Source organism: Anabrus simplex, chromosome 2 (assembly GCF_040414725.1).
Source record: "Anabrus simplex isolate iqAnaSimp1 chromosome 2, ASM4041472v1, whole genome shotgun sequence".
Lineage (NCBI taxonomy): Eukaryota > Metazoa > Arthropoda > Insecta > Orthoptera > Tettigoniidae > Anabrus > Anabrus simplex.
The window spans coordinates 138570185-138595633 of record NC_090266.1 but is presented as its reverse complement, the minus strand read 5'-3'; the positions used below and the strand labels follow the sequence as shown (position 1 = coordinate 138595633).

Sequence of the window (25449 nt, the reverse complement as noted above, 5' to 3'; positions counted from 1 at the left end):
AGGATGGTGATCTCCTACACAGAACCCTACAACTTAGCAATAGCAGTAAGTGAGTGCACATTTCCTTTTGAAACATATAGTACTTACTACGCACTAAGGTGATAATTTACGTTCTAATTGTCTGTGAAAGACGTTGCTTGCTGTTAATGTTTGCGGTTGATTGAGGTAAATCGGACCGATGAGATGGACAAGCTAGTCTAGTCTCCAGCCATCCCTCCTCCTTATCACCATAGCTATGGGTCAGTCAGCTGATAGAGCAGTGGGAGGCCAGCAGTCACTCGGACTCAGTTCGCCAGTGTGAATCTAACTCGCAGGGCCACGCTGTACTCCTGGCTAGTAAGTATTGCCTCGCCTCCTTGTCTAGTGGTCGATTACATTACAGTCGCCCGGTTTCTTCATTTTATGGAGACACTCTGGAGATAAAAATGGACATTTAAATCATTTTTCTGAAAACATAACATGATTCTGAAAACTTTTAGGTAACGATTTAGCAGAGAAAACTACATCCAAATTAATGTTGCCTTTTCCCAAATTTTCCAGTTTGATATAGGCTACTGAATTTTGTTTTTTCACTGCAATATTCCGTTTAACTTTCCACGACTTTTAATGCTATATTAGAAAACTTGTGTATGGAATTTTTTATCGCAGAAAGAGACGAAATACTCGACTTACATGGTATGTTCCGAGCTGACAGTGGAGCATAGCGTGGTATGACATTAGTAGACGAATAAGCCTCAGCCGAGCTGTTAAAAGTAGGAAGAAAATGAAGATAAAGTTCGAATTAAAGAGGATAAATTGGGGAAATATTAATAATAATTAGAGTTTGTGATTTTTAGCATTTGCGATAAATGCGAAATATGTCGAAACTTTGTCAGTGTATGTGCCTTCATCTTATATGACCTGTACGAGTGGTTTTTAGCGATTTCGAATTAGCGATAAAATGCGAAATTGATTCAAAATGCGAAATTATACAATTTATGCGAAATAGATGCGAAACTCGCAGTTTAATACGAAATAAAAATATATCTTTTTAAAAACGATGCATTTTTCTTCAAAATAAGATATATGTTGTTATTTATTTCAGGAGAAATAATTATTACGGCGCCCATTGCAATCGTAAAGCGGTAACATGCTTTGACGGACACTTCCATCCTGCTGCACGGAATATTTATAAGTTCATTATCGCAATTAGCTGGTCGGAGAGATTTATTCTCTCTGTTTTGCAGCCTACCCGGTTGATGTCAGACGATACCTGAAGCTATTTTCTCTGTGTAAATAGTAACTCTGAGCTGAAATACGGAAAATAAAAAGCACCTCATTTTGCCGCTCGTTGTAAACAATCATGGCGGCATCCAAGCGCGGCATGGATGAGTTTATTCGTAACTGGTTTGAAAATAGTGATGTTGAAAGTGGAAATGATTCTCTGGAGAGTGAAAATACTTCACCTTCTTCAACTGACAGTGATGAAAGTGATTCCGATTTCAGTTCTGAGATGATAGTGCCAATTGAAACTACGTGACAAAACCAGAATGCAACAAGAACGAGTGAGAAGTCTAGGTTTTTTGTTTTTTTTGTTTTTGTTTTTGTTTTTGCTTTACGTCGCACAGACACAGATAGGTCTTACGACGACGTTGGGATAGAAAATGCCTAGGAATAGGAAGGAAGTGGCCGTGGCCTTAGTGTGAAAATGGGAAACCGCGGAAAACTATCTTCAGGACTACCGACAGTGGGGTTCGAACCCACTATCTCCCGGATGCGAGCTCACAGCTGCACGCTCCTAACCGCACGGCCAACTCGCCCGGTGAGAAGTATAGTAAAATGATACTTGGAATTATGATCTTGTTGACAATAAGCCTCTTTCTGTAACATGTAAACCAGTTTTTGAAATTCACTCTATAGTGGGGAAGGGGTTGGGTAATAATCCGAAAAAATGGACGTAGGGAATGAATTTCTAACCCCACAGTTCTGGGATCACGTTACTAAGGAAACCAATACCTATGCCTCTACATTTCTTGCTAATTTATCTGCTTCCCTTGAAACCAGTAATACTTACGGACAAAAACATTGGTTTCCTGAGACTAGCTAAAAGCTCACTTTGCTTTGTGTATTCTTACGTAGCCTATGTGATTAATCAAATTTATGTTAAAGTGACGAAAAAATAAATGGTATGTAAGGGAATATTTCCTTTCACAAGTAGGACAAAGGGTTAAATCATTCAATGTGTGGAATTCCTTTCACTGGCTAAAGAGCACTGCAAGGAACAATCTATCAAACAGCAAATACACTTTCAAGCACCACGTTCATTCTCTTTGTGTGTTGACCCTTGATCATAGTCGGTTATTCTTGACATTGGTGTTGAGTAGTAGTTCTGTTTAAAAGTACGGTAGCGATTTATTTTATTGTCTGGTAGCCATGGGTAGAAGCGAAGTGACGATCAAACAGCATGCCGAAAGTCACAAATCGGGACATCTTTATGTAAGCGATACAGATGGCCTATATTGATGTGCCGACTCTGCAATCAAAGACTTGAAGAATTTAAAAAAAATGTTTTGCAGTCCTTCCTTTGCTTTGGCAGCACTTCTGTCCATTTTGGGCCTCTACGAACATTGTCGATGTAGAGTTGTTTTCAGCAACATAATTGTAACTGATAAGCGGCCTCAAATGAAGGAGGACACCTTTTAAGCAATTGGCATGTTGTACTTTAATCATCATTGGAATTCCTCTTCCTTGTAGGTGTGTTGTACTGTGATAAATAAATACGTTCAGAATAGTATTTTTCACTTTGAAATTGTTTGTAAATTTGAAAATAAGCATATTCCTGTGTGTGCGTTAATACTTCTCGCAGTCTTATGTTGATGTTTTTTATTTTCCATAGTGAATTCAAACCTGCATGCCGAGTAATGTGTGATTAAACAGTATGATTTTACTCCCAACTGTTGTGTGTGCAGTTTAGCAAATTATGCCTATTTTTAACCAATTTGCTACAAAACGCTAAATTTGAGAAGTTTAGATGCTACAAAACGCTAAATTTGAAAATCAAAACGCTAAATCCCTGATTTTTAAATGCTATAAACCACGAACCCTAATAATAATGTTATTTGCTTTACGTCCCACAAACTACTTTTACGGTTTTCGGAGACGCCGAAGTGCCTGAATTTTGTCCCGCAGGAGTTCTTTTACGTGCCAGTAAATCTACCGACACGGGGCTGACGTATTTGAGCACCTTCAAATACCACCGGACTGAGCCAGGATCGAACCTGCCAATTTGGAGTCAGAAGGCCAGCGCCTCAACCGTCTGAGCCATTCAGCCCGGCGAGGAAATATTAATTAATGAGAGAAGGAGTAAGGCATTGTAATAAATTATGAAGGGAAATGTTCGACAAGTTTTCAAGTTCTTTGGGAATATTTAAGAAATGCTAGGTAAACGATTGATAGGGAATGTGCCACAAGGGCGACAGCCCTAAATGCCGATCATTGATTGATTAATTGATTGATCCTAAACTTTGCTACAAAGAAAATATCGCTATTTTAAATACAATATATCTATGAATATATAATACAATACACAGTGTGTTTTAATAAGAATTGTATATGAAATTCCAAATTTAAAAAAAATGTAGCAAAACTTACCGAGCGAGTTGGCTGGTTGGTTAGAGGTGCGTAGCTGTGAGTTTACATTCGGGAGATGGTGGGTTCGAATCCCACCGTCGGCAGTCCTGAAGATAGTTTCCCGTGGTTTCCCATTTTCACACCAGAAAAATGCTAGGTCTGTACCTAAATTAAGGCCATGGCCTCTACCTTCCCATCCTGGCATCACCGAAAACCGTCAATGTGTTAGTGCGATGTTAAAACCACTAGCAAAGAAGCAATGAAACTTAATGGAAAAACTATTTTTAATGATTAAAAGAACTCATTTTGCTGAATATTTAAAAATGTGATCTCCAATATATTTGGGGAATAACTTTGCTCTTATTTGGAAGATATTCCCCGAAAATGTTAAAATCCATACAGTAAGTGAAAGGGACTGCTTAAATCTCCAGACTGCCCCATAATGTCGTATAAATTATGTTTGTTGAAGTCTTGTTGGGGTTTATATCATTCTCTAAATACTTGTTTCTTGGACTCCAGAAAAAGAAAAGTGAGCAGAACTCAGAGGTATAATTATGGAAAATAGATGATGATGCTTGTTGTTTAAAGGGGCCTAACATCTAAAGTCATCGGCCCACGGTGTCTACGACAAGCAAGAACTGATATTATGCCCTTGTCCGCACATCTTCTGGGAAAGTGTACCATAACAAAATCACAAAATCTTCATCAATAACCATTCTGAGTGGCTCAGGTATTATAGCGCTGGCTTTCTGAGCTCAAGTAGCAGAGTTCGATCCCGGTTCAGTCCAGAGGTATTTGAAGGTGCTCAAATACGCCAGCTTCATGTCGGCAGACTTTGCGGGACGTAAAACCATTACTATTTTTATTAATTACATATCACGTACATTCTTTTTTACAATTTGCCCTACGTCGCACCGACGCAGATAGGGACAATGGGATAGGAAATGGCTGGAAGTGGGAAGGAAGTGACCATGACCTTAATTAAGCTACAGCTCCCGCATTTGACTGGTGTGAAAATGGAAACCACGGAAAACCATCTTCAGGGCTGCCGACATTGGGGTTCGAACCCAGTATCTCCCGAATGCAAGCTCACAGTACCAACTATTAACTTAACTGACATTCTAGGTTAGCATTCTTTCGTTGTTATTCTGTCCTAAAGAGTCTCGAAGGGCTAAAATATAAGATTTTAAAAAAAGTCTCTTCATGTAGCCTATTTGCTTTCTCCTTAATCAATTACATACGTTTATGTGGGATCAGATGAAGACCCAGGTATTGTCGTAAGTGTTGGCCGAGGATTTAATGATGGAGTCCTTTCCGTTTTTACGCAATAGTTCTATTGAAAATCTCACTCGCAGTCGGCGGGAATCACACTAGCAACTTTCGGAACTGGAATCAAGAGGCACCATCACTGCGACACCATTACTAATATCTACCTATAATAATAATAATTGTGCTATTGATTTTCTTTCTTTCTTTCTTTCTTTCTTAATCCTTTTACCCTGCAGGGTTGGTGAAAAGAAATGGCGTATGGCTTTTAGTGCCGGGAGTGTCCGAGGACATGTTCGGCTCGCCAGGTGCAGGTCTTTCGATTTGACACCCGTAGGTGACCTGCGCGTCGTGATGGGGATGAAATGATGATGAAGACGACACATACACCCAGCCCCAGTGCCAGTGAAATTAACCAATGATAGTTAAAAATTCCCGACCCTGCCGGGAATCGAACCCGGGACCCCTGTGACCAAAGGCCAGCAAGCTAACCATTTAGCTATGGAGCCGGACTCCAGGGTTGGTTATTTCCTCGGACTCAGTGAGGGATCCTACCTCTACCGCCTCAGGGACAGTGTCCTGGAGCGTGAGACTTTGGGTAAGGATATAACTGCGGAGGAGGACTACGACTTCGCCCGGGCAGCCTCGCCTGCTATGCTGTACGGGGGCCTTGTGGGGGGGGGGGGGATGGGAAGATCGGTAGAGATAGGCAAGGATGAGGGAAGGAAGCGGTCGTGGCCTGAAGTTATTTACCTTACCGGCATTTGCCTGGAGGGGAAATGGGAAACCACGGAAAACCACTTCGAGGATGGCTGAGATGGTAATCGAACCCCCTCTACTGCGTAGACCTCCCGAGGCTGAGTGGACCCCGTTCCAGCCCTCGTACCACTTTTCAAAGTTCGTGGCATAGCCTCTGGAGGTGGCATCTGATCACACTTACCCCTAGACCACAGAGGCGGCGTGCTATAGATTTTACGTCCCAATAACTTCTTTTACGGTTTTCAGAGTCGCTGAGGTGTCAAATGTTTTATCTCACAGGAGTCCTTTTCGTGCCGATAAGTCTACAGCCATGAGGCGGTGTATTTGAGCACGTTCGAATACCACCGAATTGAGCAAGGGTCAAACCCACTGATTTGGGTTGAAGAAGCCAGTCCGAGGCACATAGACCCATACAACACAAAGTTCTATTTTCAAATTATACTTTTAAATTACGTTGATATACTGTCATGCCACGCCATCTCTCCACTGACAACTCGAAACATACCACTTAGTCGAGAAGCTCGTCTCTTTTCTCCGAAGTCTTCCCAGCCCACACTTTCCAACATTTTTGTAACTCTACTCTTTTGTCGGAAATCACCCAGAACAAATAGAGCTGCTTTTCTTTGGATTTTTTCCATTTCTTGAACCAAGTAATCCTGGTGAGGGTCCCATACACTGGAACCATACTCTAGTTGGGGTCTTACCATAAATTGATACGCCCTCTTCTTTACATCCTTACTACAACCCCTAAATACCTTCATAACCATGTGCAGAGATCTGTACCCTTTATTTACAATCCCATTTATGTGACTATCCCAATGAGGATATTTCCTTATATTAAAACCATGGTACTTACAATGATCCTCAAAAGGAACTTTTACCCCATCAACGCAGAAATTAAAACTAAGAGGACTTTTCCTATTTGAGAAACTCACAACCTGACTTTTGACCCCGTTCCTCTTTGTACCATTGCCTACTGTCCATCTCACAGCATTTTCGAGGTCATTTGGCAGTTTCTCACAATCTCGTAACTTATTCATTACTCTATACAGAATAACATCGTCCGCAAAAAGCCTTGTCTCTGGTTCCACTTCTTTACTCATATCATTGATATATATATATATATATATATAAGAAAATATAAAGGTCCAATAATACTGCCTTGAGGAATCCCCCTCTTAATTATTACTGGGTCAGATAAAGCTTCGCCTTTATTACTTATTTTCTTATGCTAGAGACGCTAAACGGATAATATGGCTCAATATTTAGAATATAATGTAGATTAAAATTTACATTTCTCTGTTTTCTGTAAATGAAATTTTTTTAATTGTGCTGTCAAAAACTGTTTAAACATTTTGAAGGAATCCGAAACATTTTCGTGGACTTTCAATTTGGAAAGCAGTTCTTATTAACCTTTGAATATATTACTATTGTTTTATAGGTTCCGATGTTAAGACTCGCTAACAGTAGCAATTCCACTTATTAGTACTAATAATAATAATAATTTCGTGTGGCTATTTCTAGCCGAGTGCAGCCCTTGTAAGACAGACCCTCCGATGGGGGTGGGCGACATCTGCCATGTGTAGGTAACTGCGTATTATTGTGGTGGAGGATAGTGTTATGTGTAGTGTGTGAGTTGCAGGGATGTTGGGGACAGCATAAACACCCAGCCCTCGGGCAATTTGAATTAACCAATGAAGGTTCAAACCCCTGACCCGGCCGTGAATGGAACCCGGAACGCTCTGAACCGAAGGCGAGTACGTTGACGATTCAGCCAACGAGTCGGACATAAGTTGCTTTACGTCGCACCGACACATATAGGTCTTATGGCGACGATGGTTATAGGAAAGGCCAAGGAGTGGGAAGGAAGCGGCCGTGGCCTTAATTAATATACAGCCCAACATTTGCCTGGTGGGAAGATGGGAAACCATGGAAAACCATATTCAGGGCTGCCGACAGTGGGATTCGAACCCACTATCTCCCGGATGCAAGCTCACAGCTGCGCGTCCCTAGCCACACGGCCAACTCGCCCGGTAGATATCATTTCACTCCACCCACAGATGAGATAAAGAGTTCCGATAAATCGAAGGAAGGAAATAATGTTCTCTTCTTTCCGCAGTTTTTAGAATTTTAATTAATGTTTTCCCGTTAAAATTACTTGCCATTACTTTCATTACCGCCTCTCTTTATAGGTCTAATACATGCAACATAAACATCTTCCAAACACTTGCCTTTCCGTCCACCAAAATGGCGCCGTTCTTCCATCCATATGACGTACACTGGTTGCCTGATTACGGTGTCGGGTTTTTGTCAACGCAAATTTGCTTACGCTAATTCCAGATGGACCTCCCCGTAGCCCAAAAACATCCAGTTAAATAAATACTGAACGTCCTTTTCAAAGGATATTGACGTTTTATTCAGATAAAAACCAAACGGGTTTTCAAAAGGACGTTGGCGCTTAGAGGTTTAAACCGTTGGAAGCTAGATCATGAAGTAAAAGGCCTTCACCATTCGCAACCTTGGTGCTAAGTGGAATACTGCGGTTAGCTCTAGGTCCGGCCACCTTTGCCTTCAGAAATGTCCCTGGTATTCGTGTCTGTTGTAGACTGAGTGAACTCCAAGACCATGTGTCTGTCCAGAAATTGTGGTCTTGCTTTTAGATGTGTTTGACTTCCTGGTGAGCAGTCGAATCCATGACCTTCTGGATGTACCAAACACGTCTTTACTGCCTTGTTAGCTTTCAGCAGGTAAATGGTCGTTCAACACAGAGCATTTTTCTTCATAGTTAAGTACCTTATCCAAATCTGACAGTTTGCAGTATTGTCAGCTATACCAGAGGCCACTGATCAGGCATTCTTCTCTGTTTTCTTGCTGCAGCGTAGCTGGTTCCTGTCCACTTCTCTGGCCAATAGCATGTCGGCTACTCATCCAAGTAGTTACCATGTCCAATGTTGCTTAACTTCAGAGATCTCACGTAAAAAAACAGTATTTCGAAGTGACAACGCAATTGGCTTATTATTACTATTATTGTTATTATTAACCAAGGAAGTTGGCTAACGGGTTATGTCTCGTAATAGTGAGCAGGCATTCGGAAGATAGTGGCTTCGAATTCTACTGTCGGCAGCCTTGAAGATAGTATTCCGCTGTTTTCCATTTTCACATTAAGCTTTGCCTTAATTAAGGCCATGGCCACTACCTTTCCAGTCCTAGCCCATCGTCTCCATAAGACCTGCCTGTGTGGTTGCGACGTTAAATATATTGTAAAAACATCATTACTCTTGCACATTTTAAAACCACAGACTGACAGTGAACAAACCAACTACAAATTTAAACAAAAAAGTATGATGTTTTTACAGTCACTATTAAGATTTACGGTTATGACCAGCTTACAGCCCGTCCGGCGCGTAGTGAAGCCTCAAAGTGGCGCTGGCCGGATCTGGCCAGGCAGATTTCCAACACGTTTTAGTAGTGGGGCAACAACCCTCAAAGTTGCCCGGAAGGGAGTCCCCGTCAGCCTTGTTTCCGTCTCGGGGAAGGCTCCCGAAACCCGCTCTCCCTCGTGGCGATCAGTACAGTCTACCTGTTTTTAATTCGAAGAAAAGGGACAGCAGGGAGGATTGAGAATAAGTGATACTATGGAAGCATCGGCCTGTTCCCATGTCAGACATGCTACCAGGCAGGTTAGGTATTGGGTTGCGTGATACTGGAGGTTGGTAGTAAGGACCAGGAAAAAATCCATAGTCGGAAATAGGGAAATGCCTACAGGTAAAACCTGGTATGTTATACATAGCACTTGAAAAAGATTTGGTCTGGAAAAGTCTAGGTAATGTTTGTTGGGGATAGAGATATGTAGAAGTTCCATGCCAGTTCAGTTATTCAGGGGATCAGTCCTTCTAGGCACTGCTGTGTCTAGCGCGGTCCTTGCCGCTTACCAAGCCATGCCGTGAGAAATCCTAAGACCTGCTCCACAGCTTGGTCTCTGGTACCTAGTCTTCGATCCCGGAGAACGAGGCCACGCCCACAGAGGCTAGGATCTGCTGGATGTTGGCGGCACATGACGCCGGGACCCCTTCCTCTCCACCCGCGCCATGACCCTGTAAACCCGGCAACTGCGATGACAGGCCGCATTGGCCCCTATGCAGTTGTCGCACACCGGTGCAAGCTGCATGGTGGTGGTCACCAGCACTACGATTGCAGCGCAATTGAAGCTCACAGCTAACCTGACGGTGGCCCCACCTCATACTGCGAAAACACTGCAAGAGCTGCTGTGGGAGACACCCAGATCTCACCTGAATGCCGCTTCCTGCTGAGTTCCTCTCCTGATTTGTGCCTTCTTTGACTGCCTCCCTGGGTGCAATCACGGGTTGAGGCTGGGAGGCCCTCTCCTGGTGGGCTAGCGCCTTATTCCTTGTGCGGGGGCGGCGTCCTCTTCCTCCTGGTGGCTGTCTTTTCTCGGCTAGGGAGGAGACCTCATCCTGGTAGCGTCCCTCCTCTCAGCCTGGCGATCGTATGGGCGTGGGCTGCCCCGCTGCCGTTCCATCTTCTCCTTTCTGGTAGGTGTCAGCAGCGTGTGCAGGTTACTTGGTGTGGTCCCTGTCGTGTAGGGCACATGCAGACAGCTCTGCATTGTGAAAGAGGCGCTGGCAGACCGGGAAGCCTTCGTAGCAGCCTCGAAACTCAAGGGGGCGTCCTTCTCCACCTCCGTGCTGCCGTCCTGGTTTGCGCCTGGGTGGTGGGCCTTTCCTGTGTGACCCTGCAGGTGGTGGTCGTTACTGACTGGCGACCTTAGGCGCCTGCGTCCACTTCGAAAAGCAGGGCAGTATGTTCTGAGACGCGCCGCCGCAACGCTCTTCTTGCAGCTACTGGGTGGCTGCCTTCTTATTGCCCTTGACGTCTGGGCCTTCTCTGGCACCTGGTAGCCGGACGACCTGAAAATAACGAGAAAGCGTTTTCTCGTAGAACTTGATGTTGGCCGGGATCCTGGGCCGAAATATAATTGTCGATGTCTTCCGTGCAGTACTCCATTAGCTCAGCATAGTGTTTGATCATTAAGATCGTCTCCTTGTGGTTGTACTTGCCCCAGCGATGGTACATCGTGAACGCTGGGAGGCACATGTTCACTGGATCGGGCGTAGAACTTCTCTTCTGAATGAAATTCCACACTGCGGTCTCGTAGTGGAAATTGAAAGGTCTTCAGTTGCTTGCCATCTCTCCTGGATATCTGCAATGTGAACCTGAAAGAGAGGAAGCACTAACTAGACCTCATTGAATGTGTTTTCGAATGTACAATACTTCGGACAATGTAAGTACTGCCCTGGCTGTACTGATAAGTACGGAAAGCCCTGGTAAGGAGAGTGACTAAGCAGAAAGCCTGTACGTCCTTCCGCTATCGCAGTCAGCTTGCTCTTCCCCGTCCACCATGCTGTCGACATCGCCTTAAATCGCAGCGCAGCAATCGAAACAGCCACGTGAGGCTGCGTGAAAGGGTTTCTTGTCCAGCGTTACAGCTTCCCGCTACTGATACTGCAGTGCGACCTTGAAGCTTCACCACTCAACGAAAGAACTGCGGATTCTTCTGCGTCGGACTGAGTGCCTCTGACAGAGGTCTGCACAAGCATCTCATGGGTTGGTCGCTTGACGTCCATTTAGTCAGTGGACCCGTACATAATAATAATGTGATTGTGTTTTTTCGTCCCACTAACTACTTTTACGGTTTTCGGAGACGCCGGGGTGCCGGAATTTTGTCCATCAGTAGTTCGTTTACGTGCCAGTAAATCTATTGACACGACGTCGACGTATTTGAGCGCCTTCAAATACCACCGGACTGAGCCAGGATCGAACCTGCCAAGTTGAGATCAGGAGGCCAGCGCCTCAACCGTCTGAGCCACTCAGCCCAGTTATGGACTCATACAGCGTGCCTGTGATCCAGTAGAGGGTGGGGCGGTGGGTATGTGTGTGTGGGTGGGGAGCATGCATGTCCGAGTCTCATCCTAATGATGTAAGTGATGTGTCTTCGGTTAAAAGGTAAAGACCAGAACCATTGTTTATGTGGAATGATAGGTTGAATGCTTGCGTAGTGTTTACCTTTCGTACGTTAAGAGATATTCCACTTGTTTGTCTACTCCTTGTAAGCTTCATCTGCCATTGTTCGGTGTAAGTCTGTATACAGTAACTGCATTCCTCGAAACAGGTCTTTCATTATTCCTTCTTTGCTAACTCATGCATCATTTCATTATTTGAAATGCCAACATGACTTTTAATACATAATAAATGAATTGCTATTCCTCTCTGTATTAGCCGCTTGAGGTTTGTACACAGTGAGTCCGCTCAACCTGCTAGCCTGTCTGCAACATCAGTCGGTCCCTTGAATTTGTGATGTACTTACATACAAACTGTGCTGGGTTTCGTGTTATGATATTAAGAATCGTGTAATTATAGTACGTCTTACAACGCAACCAACTTTTATTCCGACCGTCAACTATCAATAACAATATCCATTACAAACAGAAAAGAAAACATAGACAGAAAGTACATAGAGAAAGGAATTATGGAGGCTCATCGTCTCACTTCTCCACATCCTCCCCAGCCTGATCGATCTCCAGAGGGAAGACCAGCTGTGCAGGCCGACAAATATTCGTCCCATTGGCCATCTGAAGAATGGGGGTTCGTACCTTATTGTCTCTGCCTGGTCTCCTTTCTGTTATTCGCGCCCTCTTCCACAGATGTCTAGGTCGCAGGTTATTCTGAAGCAGCACGATGACTCCTACTCGGCACCCCCTCTTTTGTCCGTGTGGACGTTTAACTTCGTGGTAGCTTCTGGTGTCAAGAAGATACTCATTCCGTCATCTCTTTAGGAAGTCCTTCTGCATTTTCTCCTTGAGTCCGAACTCCTTCCTCAGGTCTATTTGGGTCGTGGGTTCAGAGCCGTTGGGCAGGGTAGTTAGTCGTGTACCATTCAGGAAAAGACTTGGAATCATTGTCTTAAATACGTCTTGAATTATTGGTCCTGAGTTAATGACGCCTTCTACTGTCACCAATAGTGTTCTGAGTGCCCCTTCACTAATTAGAGTCTTCTCGAGAAACTTTCTTAGGCATCTTTCTAACGGTTCCCACCATTCTTTTCCACCAGCCTCCCCACCAAGCCGCCCGTGGTGCTATAAATTTACACTGGATTCCGTTATGCGCGAAGTACTCGCTCGTTCGCGGGTCATTAAGGACTTGGCTGAGCCGTTGCTTTAGCTTTCCTAAATTTCGTTGTGTTGTAGCGGGCTCATGCGTTGACTTCGGTACCGACTTGGCGGGTATTAGCTTAATAATCCGAGACTTGTTCTTCCGATTGCTTTTCTTCTTCTTCTTCTTCTTCTTCAGCCTTGATGAAGACCCTGCCGAACTCCTCCACTGCTTTAACATCTGATGGCCTCGTAATAGTTGGCCTTGAAAGTATTTGTTTTCAATTTCTTCCTTTTCATCACTCACCGCTGCTTCAGGCCCTTCAGTCTCTTCTTCAGTTTCATCAGAATCACTTCCCTTGTCTTCATTGTCATCTTCAGTCTCCTCATCATCGGTGACCTCATCTTCAGTTTCATCATCTTCGCTGTCTTCAGTGTCACTGATTTCTTCATTGTCGTCGTCTGAAGTTTTTCATCTTCACTCGTATCTGAACTCTTCTTTGCTTCAGAATTTCCATCGTCATCTGTTTCTGCCAGATATTCGTCAATGTGCACTTCCTTCGTGATTCTGATTCTTCTGGATCCTCTTCCCACGACTCTTTCTCATTCGGTGTTACAGTTGCACGTAGGTCTACATGTGTAGTCTTTCTCTGATATTCTCTTACTCTTGAGGTCTCTAGATCCCAAAATCTTCGCATATCATCGTCCACAAGGGATGGTTCCTCATCAGTGTGAATGTGGTTCACGTTTACGTTGCTGACTGTAATTCCTGAATTATTTCCACTCAGAATCCACAAAAATTTGGAATGAATGAGTACTAATTAGTCTGATAGGCGTATTGGCTGGTCATCAAGAATCACCAGAATCACCTTCCAGTATTTGTCTCCACCTATGAGAAATTCTATTGGAAGATAACTATTGTCATCCTTGGGATCAGCAAGTATCAATTTCCGTAAATGTGACTGGGACTGTACTTCGTGTGGAACAGGCGGATGGGACGTGTAGATGTTTTCGCTCTCAAATGCTGAAATGTGTAAGGTAGTTTTCGTCCATACTCCACTGGCGTTAAACCCAATAGGTCTGCGAGCTGAAGATGTGCGATAAGATAACTCGAATCCAGCAACTGTTATTTCACACGATAGTTAACTGAAGCTGACGAACCAGATTTCTAGTTACGAAACTTGAATGACTTCCAGGATCCAAAATGCAGCGTGTACGTTTTCTGAGACCGATTGGCCCTGTGATCCAGATAGTAGCTGAAGTACGGTTTATTAACTTCAGTCTTTCCTACGGATACTGATGCGACCTACTTTCCATTGCACATCGAAACGTGATGAGATTTTTTAGATTTAGTGCGTGAAGTTTTGCTCTTCTTCGGGCATACTTTCATACTCACTTCTATTCAGACACAAGAAGCATCAGCTGGTTGCTTTTAGTTTTCAGTCCGCTCAACTATGTTGGAGGTCTTTGCTCAGTCCTGGGCCCAGTGTCCTCGTGTCTCCCAGAACACACAAAATGCAAAAGGTGGTTGCTTTGTTTTCGTTTCCGGGCGTTTTGATTTCGTGTTTACGTGTAGCGCCGCGGCCGTGGAGATGACGAAATCCGGTGAACGGAAATCTCCCCTGATTTTCTGTGTGATCATAGCGCCCTCTACCTCTTAATTTAGGAAATCCATTAGCTTGGTGATGACCTTCGTGAATGCCCTCTCTTCTGGAATAAATTATCCAACGGAGGACAATATCTTCAGGGAACGCTCGTGGAATTTTCGGGGATAACATCCGTCCATAGTGATCTACGTTCTCCTCTAAGGCTTGTAAGGCCTGTATACGTCGATTGCATTCTATGTAGATGGTATTTAGAGCAGGAGTGTCATCTGAAATTGCTTGCAAGGCTTCGAGATAATCCAGATGTGCTTGAATGATGCGTCAATGTTTCCGTAGAGAGATATTGATATCTATTTTGTTTCTTCATATGTATCATGCAGGTTCTTGGGCTCTCCTTCCAGATATCCACGAAGGAAAACGTGCTCATCGATGTTAGCGAGAGATTGATTGTTATCGGTAGACGACTTGAATTGTTTCCAAAAGCGTGCCCAGTTCTCAATGTCACCTGTGAATCTTTCTAATTTCTAATTTTACTGCGGGGAGTTTTACTGTGTGCGTGACGGATGTTGCCAGCGTAGATTTTTCTTTATCGATGGCCTTTGATGTATTTAGAACCGCTCTACGTGTTCTTCACATTTTCCGATATCGGCCTCGTATTCAGCGTTTGTTAACATTTGCTGTATGACACCATCGGTAGCGATGAGTCGATCTAAAGCATCTTGGTGTCTGATGCGATTATATTCATCGTAAGTTGCGCTGTTTATTGCTCTGCTGAATTTCGTCACAGTTGTTCTTTCCGTCTTTCGCTTCCTTCGCAAGTGTGCTAACTTATTCACAGAATTGTCATCTGTCATTCTGTAGGATGCGGTACCGGTAATAATTCTTGTTTGACAGCTGCTTGACTGGCCGTGTTCTGATGTGATTACGTACTTGTATTAGAATGCAGGTTGTGCTAGCGGATAACAAAGAGTGCTTGTGAGCGTCTAACTTGATCTTAAAGTTAAATACTGTTAATACTAGTGGAGTGGACACCTTGTGTTCGTGTAGTGTAAGTCTCGTCTCCAGGGTACGTATGCGACGAAAGATATAATTTGCAAACAGTTCCAAAGCTAGTGCATAGATTACGCTAATTGTTATATTTGACTGCTATACAATGAAATGAAATGAAATGGCGTATGGCTTTTAGTGCCGGGAGTGTCCGATGACAAGTTCGGCTCACCAGGTGCAGGTCTTTTGATTTGACGTCCTTAGGCGACCTACGCGCCGTGATGAGGATGAAATGATGACGAAGATGACACATACACCCAGCCCTTGGGCCAGCGGAATTAACCAATTATGGTTAAAATTCCCGACACTGCCGGGAATCGAACTCAGAACCCCTGTGACCAAAGGCCAGAACGCTAACCATTTAGCCATGGAGCCGGACAATGAAATAGAATGTCGTGAATTAAATGACTTATCTGTAGTGAATGATGAGCTCTGGCAGCGCGTTTCCGTTGATGGCGTGACGTGATGTGAGCTGTCGTGGCGTGGAGTCGTCTTGGTATAATGTCGTTTGCGAAGTCGAGTTTCCTTCCGTAGTGTAAAAGGCGACAAAAAGTCTGAACGCTATACACAAACAAGGGTATTTCACTGGTTTCTACGTGTTTCGGCACCAGATGTTGGGTTTTGTGGTATGATATTAAGAATCGGGTAATTATAATACGTCTAACAACACATGCGTCTAATGTTCCACAATACAAATTACAAAGAGAAAAGAAAATATAGACAGAAAATACACAGAGAAATAAATTACTTCTCCATAAACTGTATACCCATATATTATAGCCCGTTTTCGCTGTCCTATAGCGTCGATAATCCTTTTCCGAAGATTTCTTATTCCTTCATTTCGTAATTTTCTTTGAGGTTGGTGCATTTGAGCACCTTCAAATACCACTGAGCGGGGATCGATCCCACCAATTTGGGCTCTGCAATACTGACCCAGGCTCTACCGCCTGAGCTAGTCATCCGGCATATTTAAAACTGTTCTGAAAGTGTGGGCTGGGGTGTATTCAGCGTTGGAGTACAGCAGAGGAATGAAGTGGATTAAAACTCACTCTTGGTCATCCTAGAAGTATTTTTCTATGGTTCCCCACTTCTCTCCCGGTGAATGACAGGAATATACCTCATATACAGGCTATGAACTGTTCCCTTCCGGTTCTAAATAGCGCCAAGGAATGTGCGATCTTTGTGATCTTGGCAGAAAAATAAACTAGTCCTTCTCCTGATTTTTCCCTCAGAATTTGCTCGTTTATGACATCTAAATGGATCCCTTGTTCATCTTGCTGCCGTTAGTATCAATGCAGCCCTGATAATAAGCACTTGCGTTTTTTACTGGCCCATGGCTTATAGTTGGAAACAAAGCACAGTGACCGATCCCATATTACTTAATATGAGACAATCTTTCTGGCAATATTTTTTCTTTATATACAAATGCAACAAAAGGTGTAAGTTAGAACGAAAAAAATATAGCTATTTGTTCCAAAGATTGCGATTTAAACACGCCTGTTTGCAGTAATAAGAATTCACAAGCACATCATCTCCATTATTTCTCAATTAATAATAATAATAATAATAATAATAATAATAATAATAATAATAATAATAATAATAATAATAATATGGTAGTAGCAGTAGTAATAGTTGTTGTTCTTTGAGTCATCAGCCCATAGACTAATTAGATGCAGCTCTCCATGCCACCCTATCCTGCGCTAACATTTCCATTTATCGTAACTACTACATCCTATCTGCTTGGCATATTCATATCCTGGTCTACCCCTATCGTTCTTACCAACTACACTTCCGTCAAAAACTAACCGAACAAGTCCTGGGTGTCTTACGATGTGTCCTGTCATTCTATCTCTTCTTCCCGTCAAATATTGCCAAATCGATCTCCTCTCATCAATTCAATTCAGTATCTCTTCATTCGTGATCCGATCTACCCATCTCACCTTCAGCATTCTTCTGTAGCACCACGTATCAAATGCTAATACCAATACCAATACCAATAATAATAATATTAATATTAATAATTGTTACGGCAATATCCGTGGTAGGCGGAGGTGAAAGAAGGTGCGGGCTGGAATAGGTCTCAACTACAAAATTAAAGTTAATTTAAAACTTTACCAAAGGTTATATTTTCTTTTCAAAATCAACAAATAACAGAGTATAACAGGTACCAAGTAGCAGATCAACAAATTAAGAAATTACAAATTACAGTTTGTTACAAGATTTGGGCTTCGAGCCCTAAGTATCATCTCTGAGCTCTTAGCTCACAACCACAAAATACTAAAGGGCAGAAAACCCTTAATTGCATGGAGCATTAGCTCCCAACTTTACATCTCAAGCCACTCTAAGGCACTTTTATCACAACACCATAAAGAGCTGACCCGCTCTCGATCTTTCAAGCCTATCAAGGCCACAACAGACTTCACTTCTATCTGCCCTCAAGGCACACAAAGAGACAGGGGTATTTAATACCCAACCTACAGGGCCTTCGCATGAAGACAACAAAACATTAGGTTAAGTTACTGGCCCAAAGTACAGAAAGGACTGGAGGCATGAACTTGCACTCCTAGATACACACTTTAAAACCTAAGTGGCTCTAGGCCGATACACAGGGGCTAATCCCAAGCTAGGGAGGTGACTCGTATGAGAAAACTTTAATACATTAAGGAAGAGAAGAAACGGTGATGAAAACGTAGTCCCCTCAATTTCAAATATGAAGGGGAGCTCGAGAGGGTAAAGCACTCTCTATCCCCGAATTACAGTTCAAGAAAACTGAAGTTTACCAGGAAAAGGGTTTACATGTTCAATAGTTTACATATGAAAGGTTTCGAACCCTCCCCGAGAGTTAAGCTGCTGAGCTAGCACGAAATAAAGATGTTAAAAGGCCATTACCTTGTTGAAGAACTGCTGTCTGAAGAACGAGGCGCTTCCCGCCCCTGCTACATATTCACACACTGAGTAAGATGTTATACGAGTGGCGCGGAGACAAGAAAATCAGCAGTTTTTATACCCTCGCGGAAAATTCGAGACCTTTCGGGGGTAATTAAGACCCGCCCTCTTAACTTTATTGGATAGCTTAGAGCTACATATACATATCGAAGAAGACATACATGATTGGCTGAGAATTAATTAAAGAAATTCGGGATTGGCTAAGTTCAAACCTGGCGGAAGGAAGGATTAATATTGCCAACCCAAAAATAAAAGAACAAAATTTAGTAAAGACAACAACTTTTGAATACAAAATTACTTCAAGAAGGTTCATTCTTTTGCACCAGAGTGCATGATCATAGTTTCTTTGTAGACATATCTGGCAGAGAACGTCCACACTTCTTGATCAATGACAAACAAAAACACATCAAAATTCACACAGAGCCATCTTCTGAGAAACTGTTGAGTTAATACAGTTTTTTACAGTTCAGGCTTTCTCCTGTAGAGGAGTTTCAATTGGCGCAATTTTTGAACTAGCGGCGTGGAGGTGTACCGCCCGGTACAATAATAATAATAATAATAATAATAATAATAATAATAATAATAATAATAATAATAATAATAATAATAATAATAATAATAATAATAATGTGATTTTCTTTTATCAAAACTTAAGTTCCCAGAAGAAAGCTATAACTTAATTTCACCGATTGCATCCAACTGACGAGCCCACTGCCACACTGGTGCGAAATAATGACAATTTGCGGATCGAAAATGTGCTTGAATAATTTAATTGATTATTTTATAGATTAACCTTCAAATTGATACTCACGTACCGGTGCACTCACTACCGCATATGTCGTATGGCCTATGGAAGTACTGTTTAAAAAAAATGTTCGTGGCGTCGACCTCTGCAGATCTCTTGCCACTACTTTCACCACATGAGAGGAATCTGCGGTAAGTGGAATGACGGAAGTGTAGAGTGTTGAATGTGAGGAAAGGAACGTTATGGAGAACACAAACACCCAGCCCCCAGGCCAAGGATATTAATCATTTACAATCAGAAACCCCTGACCTTGGCCGGGAATCGAACCCGAGGCCGCCAGGTGACAGGCGGACGCGTTGCCCCCTACACCGCGGGGTGGGACATGGAAGTACTGGTACGTTTCGGAGAATTTTGCCTCAGTTACAATGCACGTACGTATACGATACATCCGATGATATCTGCATTTCTGCTTTTGAATTAGGTTTATTGTTATTCATCGATGTTTGTATGTCTACCCCTGTCTACCCCTTAGTCTGGTACGGGGTCGGGAATTAGGTCAGATGAAATTATATGTCAAGCTTTAGGACCGGTTGCTCTCCCTGACGCCAGTCTCATCTGGGAGCTAATGAAAATGAAATTAATTATGGTGATTGAAACTGGGTGACGAGAGGGAAGGAATCTTGTGTGGCCTATGAATAGGAACTGTCCCGGAATTTGCCTGGAAGTGGAAAACGAGAGACCACACAAAACCATCCTCTGGACAGCCGTCAGTGGTGTTCGAAACCAAACGTCTCACGAATGCAGAGCTTGTCTCCACTCCGCTCGGTAGATGTCATTCATCGATACAGACTGAACAATATTGTTGTATCTTTTACAGTTTGCTTTACGTCGCACCGACACAGATAGGTTTTAAGGCGACGATGGGATAGGAAAGGACTAGGAGTGGGAAGGAAGCGGCCGTTGCCTTAATTAAGGTACAGCCCCAGCATTTGCTTGCTGTGAAAATGGGAAACCACGGAAAACCATCTTCAGGTCTGCCGACAGGTGGGTTTCGAACCCGCTATCTCCCGGATGCAAGCTCACAACTGCGCGCCCTAACTGCACGGCCAACTCGCCCGGTATTTTTGTATCTCTATGGCTGTGTCTCAAGTACCTTGTGGCGGGGTCAAGTCGTTTGCTGAACGAAGAAGGAATATTGCGAGGTAATGAGTGCCAAATCAGATATCGTGAGAATTTATATTTATCGTATGGTCCTAGAACATGTTGGGCTCGCAGACCCTCCAACGAGGGTGGGTGGCATCTGCCGGGCATGGTAACTGCGAGTTTTTGTAGTGGACGATAGTGATGTGTGTGAGTTGCAGGAATGTTGGGGACAGTGTAAAGCACCCAGTCCCCGAGCCAGGGGAAATAGCCATTTAAGGTTAAAATCTCCAACTCGGCCACGAATCGAACTCGGGACCCTCTGAACCGAAGGTCGCTACGCTGACCATTCAGTCAAGGGGCCAAACTCGATGAGAATGACAGCAGTAAGGGCCTATGTTAGAGAATGACTCTTTGTCAGCAACCAATAAGGAAATTTCGGATAGTGAAACTGGAAATTTAATAATAATAAATTGTGTATTTTGCAAAAAGCAGTCATTGTGACCAAATGTAGAGTATGGTTCCAGTGTTCCAGGATTACTTGATTCTAGAACTGGAAAAATTTCAAAGAAAACAGCATGATTTGTTCTGGATTATTTCCGACAACAGATTAACGTTACGAAAATGTTGCAAAGTATGGGCTGGGAAGACTTGGGAAAAAGGAGACGAGCTGCTCGACTAAGTGGTATGTTCCGAGCTGTCAGTGCACACATGACGTGGAATGACATTAGTAGACGAATAAGTTTGAAAGACGTTTTTAAATTTGGAAAGATCACAATATGAAGATAAAGTTGGAATTCAAGAGGACGAATTGGGGCGAATATTCGTTTATAGGAAGAGGAGTTAAGGATTGGAGTAATTTACCAACGGAGATCTTCAATAAATTTCCAAATTCTTTGCAATTTTTTAAGAAAAGGCCTGGTAAACAACCGATAGGGAATCTGCCACCTGGGCGACTGCCCTAAATGCAGATAAGTGGTGATTGATTGATTAAATGATTGATAATTAATTCATTAATAACCTTCTTCAGGTAAATTGCTTTAACTTTCTATAAATAGCCTCACTTTACGGACTAGTTCTGAACAAATGTAGAATTGGGCCCTCTATTGAGATATTTTTCATTTCGATCGATGATTGATTGATTGGTTGATTGATTGATTGATTGATTGATTGATATGTTCAGGCATACAAAGATGAGTTTCAAGAAAACGTGAAAAAATGAATTTTATCACATTTGATAAGAAGTGGGAAAAACAGAAAACATCTTCGGGGATGGCTGAGGTGGGCATCGAACCCCCATCTACTCAACTGACCTCGCTGACCTCCCGAGGGTGAGTGGAACCTGTTCCAGTCCTCGTACCACTTTTCAAGTTTCGAAGCAGAGCCGGGAATCGAACCCGGGCTTTAACCACTACACTACAAAGGCGGACGTTAATATTTCATCCTTCAGAATAACATTAAGCGGTCTCTAGGGCCTCTTGTCCATGTTATTAGTTATTGGTTAATAACAATTACAGAAGCCAGTTCAGGCAGATTCCACTCGCCCGAAGTGCAATGACCGCGATTTCTCAAGCTCTGTACATGAAATAGCCCACCATTTTGTAGTACAAATGGACAGGGTAGAACGGAAATTGTGTATAGAAGCAGTTGATTACCTTAGTTGCTTATCATTATTTGTTTACTTAATCAGAGGGCCGTTACATTTCGTAGTCCTCGAGTATTTCTTAATCCCTCTTCTGGCCCCTTCCATTAATCTCATGGAACATATGTGAAATCTGCATAATTACAAAGATGCAGAGTGACATGTTTCTACTGGTACTTCCGGCAAAGGCTGTACAAAACGTCCTTTAAGGGGAATGAAAATTTCAATAATAGAAAAGGTAGACATACATACATACATACATACATACGTACATACATCTTCATTATAGCCGGGCTGAGTGGCTCAGATAGTTGAGGCGCTGGCCTTCTGACCCCAACGTCGCAGGTTCGATCCTGGCTCAGTCCGGTGTTATTTGAAGGTGCTCAAATACGTCAGCCTCGTGTCGGTAGATTTGCTAGCACGTAAAACAACTCCTGCGGGACTAAATTCCGGCACCTCGGCGTCTCCGAAAACCGTGAAAATAGTTAGTGGGACGTAAAGCAAATAGCATTATTAAAACGGCGTATTTGTATCACATTTTCGGGAACTTCATGGACTACAACGTCCAGTGTTGATTTCTGTTTGTTTCCCGTTTAGGGATTACTGACAACGGTGTAAAGCTTATTTTCAAACTCTTCTTGTTAGTGGATTGTAGATTTCAAATCAGTCTGTCTGTTAAATTCAAGGCAAGCGTCGCTGTGAAGTTGTCGCAAAAGAGAAAGAAAAGTCACAAATAATATGGGAATCGAGCCCCCCTCTACTCAGTTGACCTCCCAAGGCTGAGTGGATCCCGTTCTAGCCCTCGTACCACGGTTCAAACTTCGTGACAGAGCTGGGAATCGAACCCGTGTCTTCAGGATGGTAGATAATCACACTAACCACTACACCACAAAGGCGGACTTACCCTATTTCTACGGAACTCAAAATAAGTTTGTGAAAGTATTAAACATAGGCTTACTGCTAGATAACCAAAGTTTACTCTCATCAGTTTCGCCGACATACAACGTAGTTTCAGTATAAAGTCATGATCATGACAGATCAACAAGATAATTTATAAGAATTGGAAATAGCTGTCTAGTTTTATGGTTTAGGTAATAATTGATTTTCCTTTAACTCTGCTGCGTATTAGAAAGTTGTTTCTGAAGACTCTGATGTGGAGAAGTGAAACATTGGCTGCGTAGTTCAGGTCCCGTAGCTATGAGCATGTATTCGGCAGATGGTGGGCTCGATCCCCATCCCCCTTTCGAAAGCCCTGAATGTGGTTTTCCGTGATTTCCCATTTTCAGACCAGGCAAATGCTGTGGCTGTATCTTAATAAAGTTCACGGTCGCTTCCTTCCCAATCCTAGCCCTTTCTCATGTTGCTTCACCGAAAACCATCCGTGTGTTAATACGACGTTAAACCACTACCAAAATATAAATGAAACATTGGCAATAACCAGTACAGACAGAATAAGAATAGAGGCTTTGGAAATGAGTGTTTCAGCAGAATGCTGAAGGTGATACGGATAAAATCAATAACTAATTAAGATATCATCATCATCATCATTAGCTGTTTACCCTCCAGGTTCGGTTTTTCCCTCGGACTTAGCGAGGGATCCCACCTCTACCGCCTCAAAAGCAGTGTCCTGGAGCTTCAGACTCTTGGTTGGGGGATACAACTGGGGAGTATGACCAGTACATCGCCCAGGCGGCCTCACCTGCTATGCTGAACAGGGGCCTTGTGGAGGGATGGGAAGATTGGAAGGGATAGGCAAGGAAGAGGGAAGGAAGCGGCCGTGGCCTTAAGTTAGGTACCATCCCGGCATTCGCCTGGAGGAGAAGTGGGAAACCACGGAAAACCACTTCGAGGATGGCTGAGGTGGGAATCGAAACCACCTCTACTCAGTTGACCTCCCGAGGCTGAGTGGACCCCGTTCCAGCCCTCGTACCACTTTTCAAATTTCGTGGCAGAGCCGGGAATCGAACCCGGGCCTCCGGGGTTGGCAGCTAATCACGCTAACCACTACACCACAGAGGCGGACTAATTAAGATATAATTAATAAAAAGCGTGAGGAGAGAACGATTTTTCGAAATTTGACCAGAAGAAAAGAGAAATTGATAGGACCGATCTCGAGACGTCCAGGGGTTGTTGAATTTGTTTTAGAGGGATGAGTTATGGTAAGAATAGAAGTGGGAGGCATGACAAAATATGTCAGATTAGAGTAGATGTAGTATGCAATAGTTCCGTAGAAATGAAGTGATTAGTGCAACAACATAATATTTTGATTTTCAATCCTGTCATTGTACACGCCTTAGCACTCATGGCTATGAAGAAAAGTACAAGGTAGCTTAAAAAATAAGGCAACAAGAACTCTCGCGGAGAAATTCTATTTCACGGGCAGTAAGGATACGCAGTAGTAGGGCAATGATAAGCATTAAAATTCAACATAGTTATCATTATTGTTCGAATGGCACACCAAGGCGTTGATGGGAGAAATCTGCATCTAGTCCCTGAAGCCATGTGATGGCGCTATGTGAATGGCCGCATCGTCATTGGACCGCTTACCACCCGGCGGCTTCTTCAACGGTCCGAAGGGATGGAAACGATTGGGTGCCAGGTGGGGGCTGTAGGGAGGATATTCCAGTACTTTCCGCCGGAAGCGCCATCCGCCTCCGTAGCGTAACGGTTAGTGCTATTAGTTGCCATCTTCGGGAGCCTGGATTCGATTCCTGGTAGTGCCAGAAGTTTATGAATAGCAAGAGGGCTGATATGTGGTTAAAATGGTGCATGCAGCACACCTCCATCGGGGATGTGCCTTGAAAGAGCCGCACCATCTCAGGACGAGGACATGAGTTTACTATACCGTAAAAATTCACGCGTGTTGTTGGCTGCGTTGTCGATGCTGTTGAGAGAAGTCCAGGTTGTTTTCTACGAGTTGCTAGCTGCGAACGTTCCAGTGAGTCGCAGTAAGAGGCAGCTTTCACTGTCGTTCTCCTGGCGAGGAGATCAGTAATCTGGACCATCCTCCCTATAGTCCCGATCTGGCACCCAGTGATATTCATCTCTTCGGACAGTTGAATAAGTATCTTAACCACCATACTGCTGTTCAGCATGTCGTCATGATTTGACTTCAGGGACTGGATGTAGATTCCTTTCATGCCGGTTTCGATGCATTGCTGTACCGTTGGAACATGTTGAATAGTAACGCATATCAGAGCCCTAATACTGTGTATCCGTATACCTGTCTGAAAAATACAGTTACTCCATGCGACCTATGTGGTCCAACATTCCTGGACAGCTCGGCGCCTCCAGAAACCATCAATGGAGTTAGTGGGACGTAAACCATTTATTATTATTATTATTATTATTATTATTATTATTATTATTATTATTATTATTATTAAGGAATTATGTGACAAACCTTCAACAAATGTGATGAGATGTTACGAGATATGACTGCTGTGTCATTGTAGAGAAATGAAGGCGATTAACTTCGTGTGGTGGCGGCGCCTTTCGTATCATCACCCCGATAAGCAC

General features: G+C 43.2%; 1 protein-coding gene across 1 annotated transcript in view; it reads left to right on the top strand.

Annotated features, from left to right (window-relative positions):
* The first annotated feature begins 267 nt into the window (after positions 1-267).
* The window catches only part of LOC136862706 (b(0,+)-type amino acid transporter 1), a 453749-nt gene continuing 428567 nt past the window's right edge, over positions 268-25449 (top strand). The window contains exon 1 of the mRNA XM_068226490.1: positions 268-336. The gene's annotated coding sequence lies outside the window, so the exon portion shown is untranslated. The remainder of the gene's footprint in view (positions 337-25449) is intronic.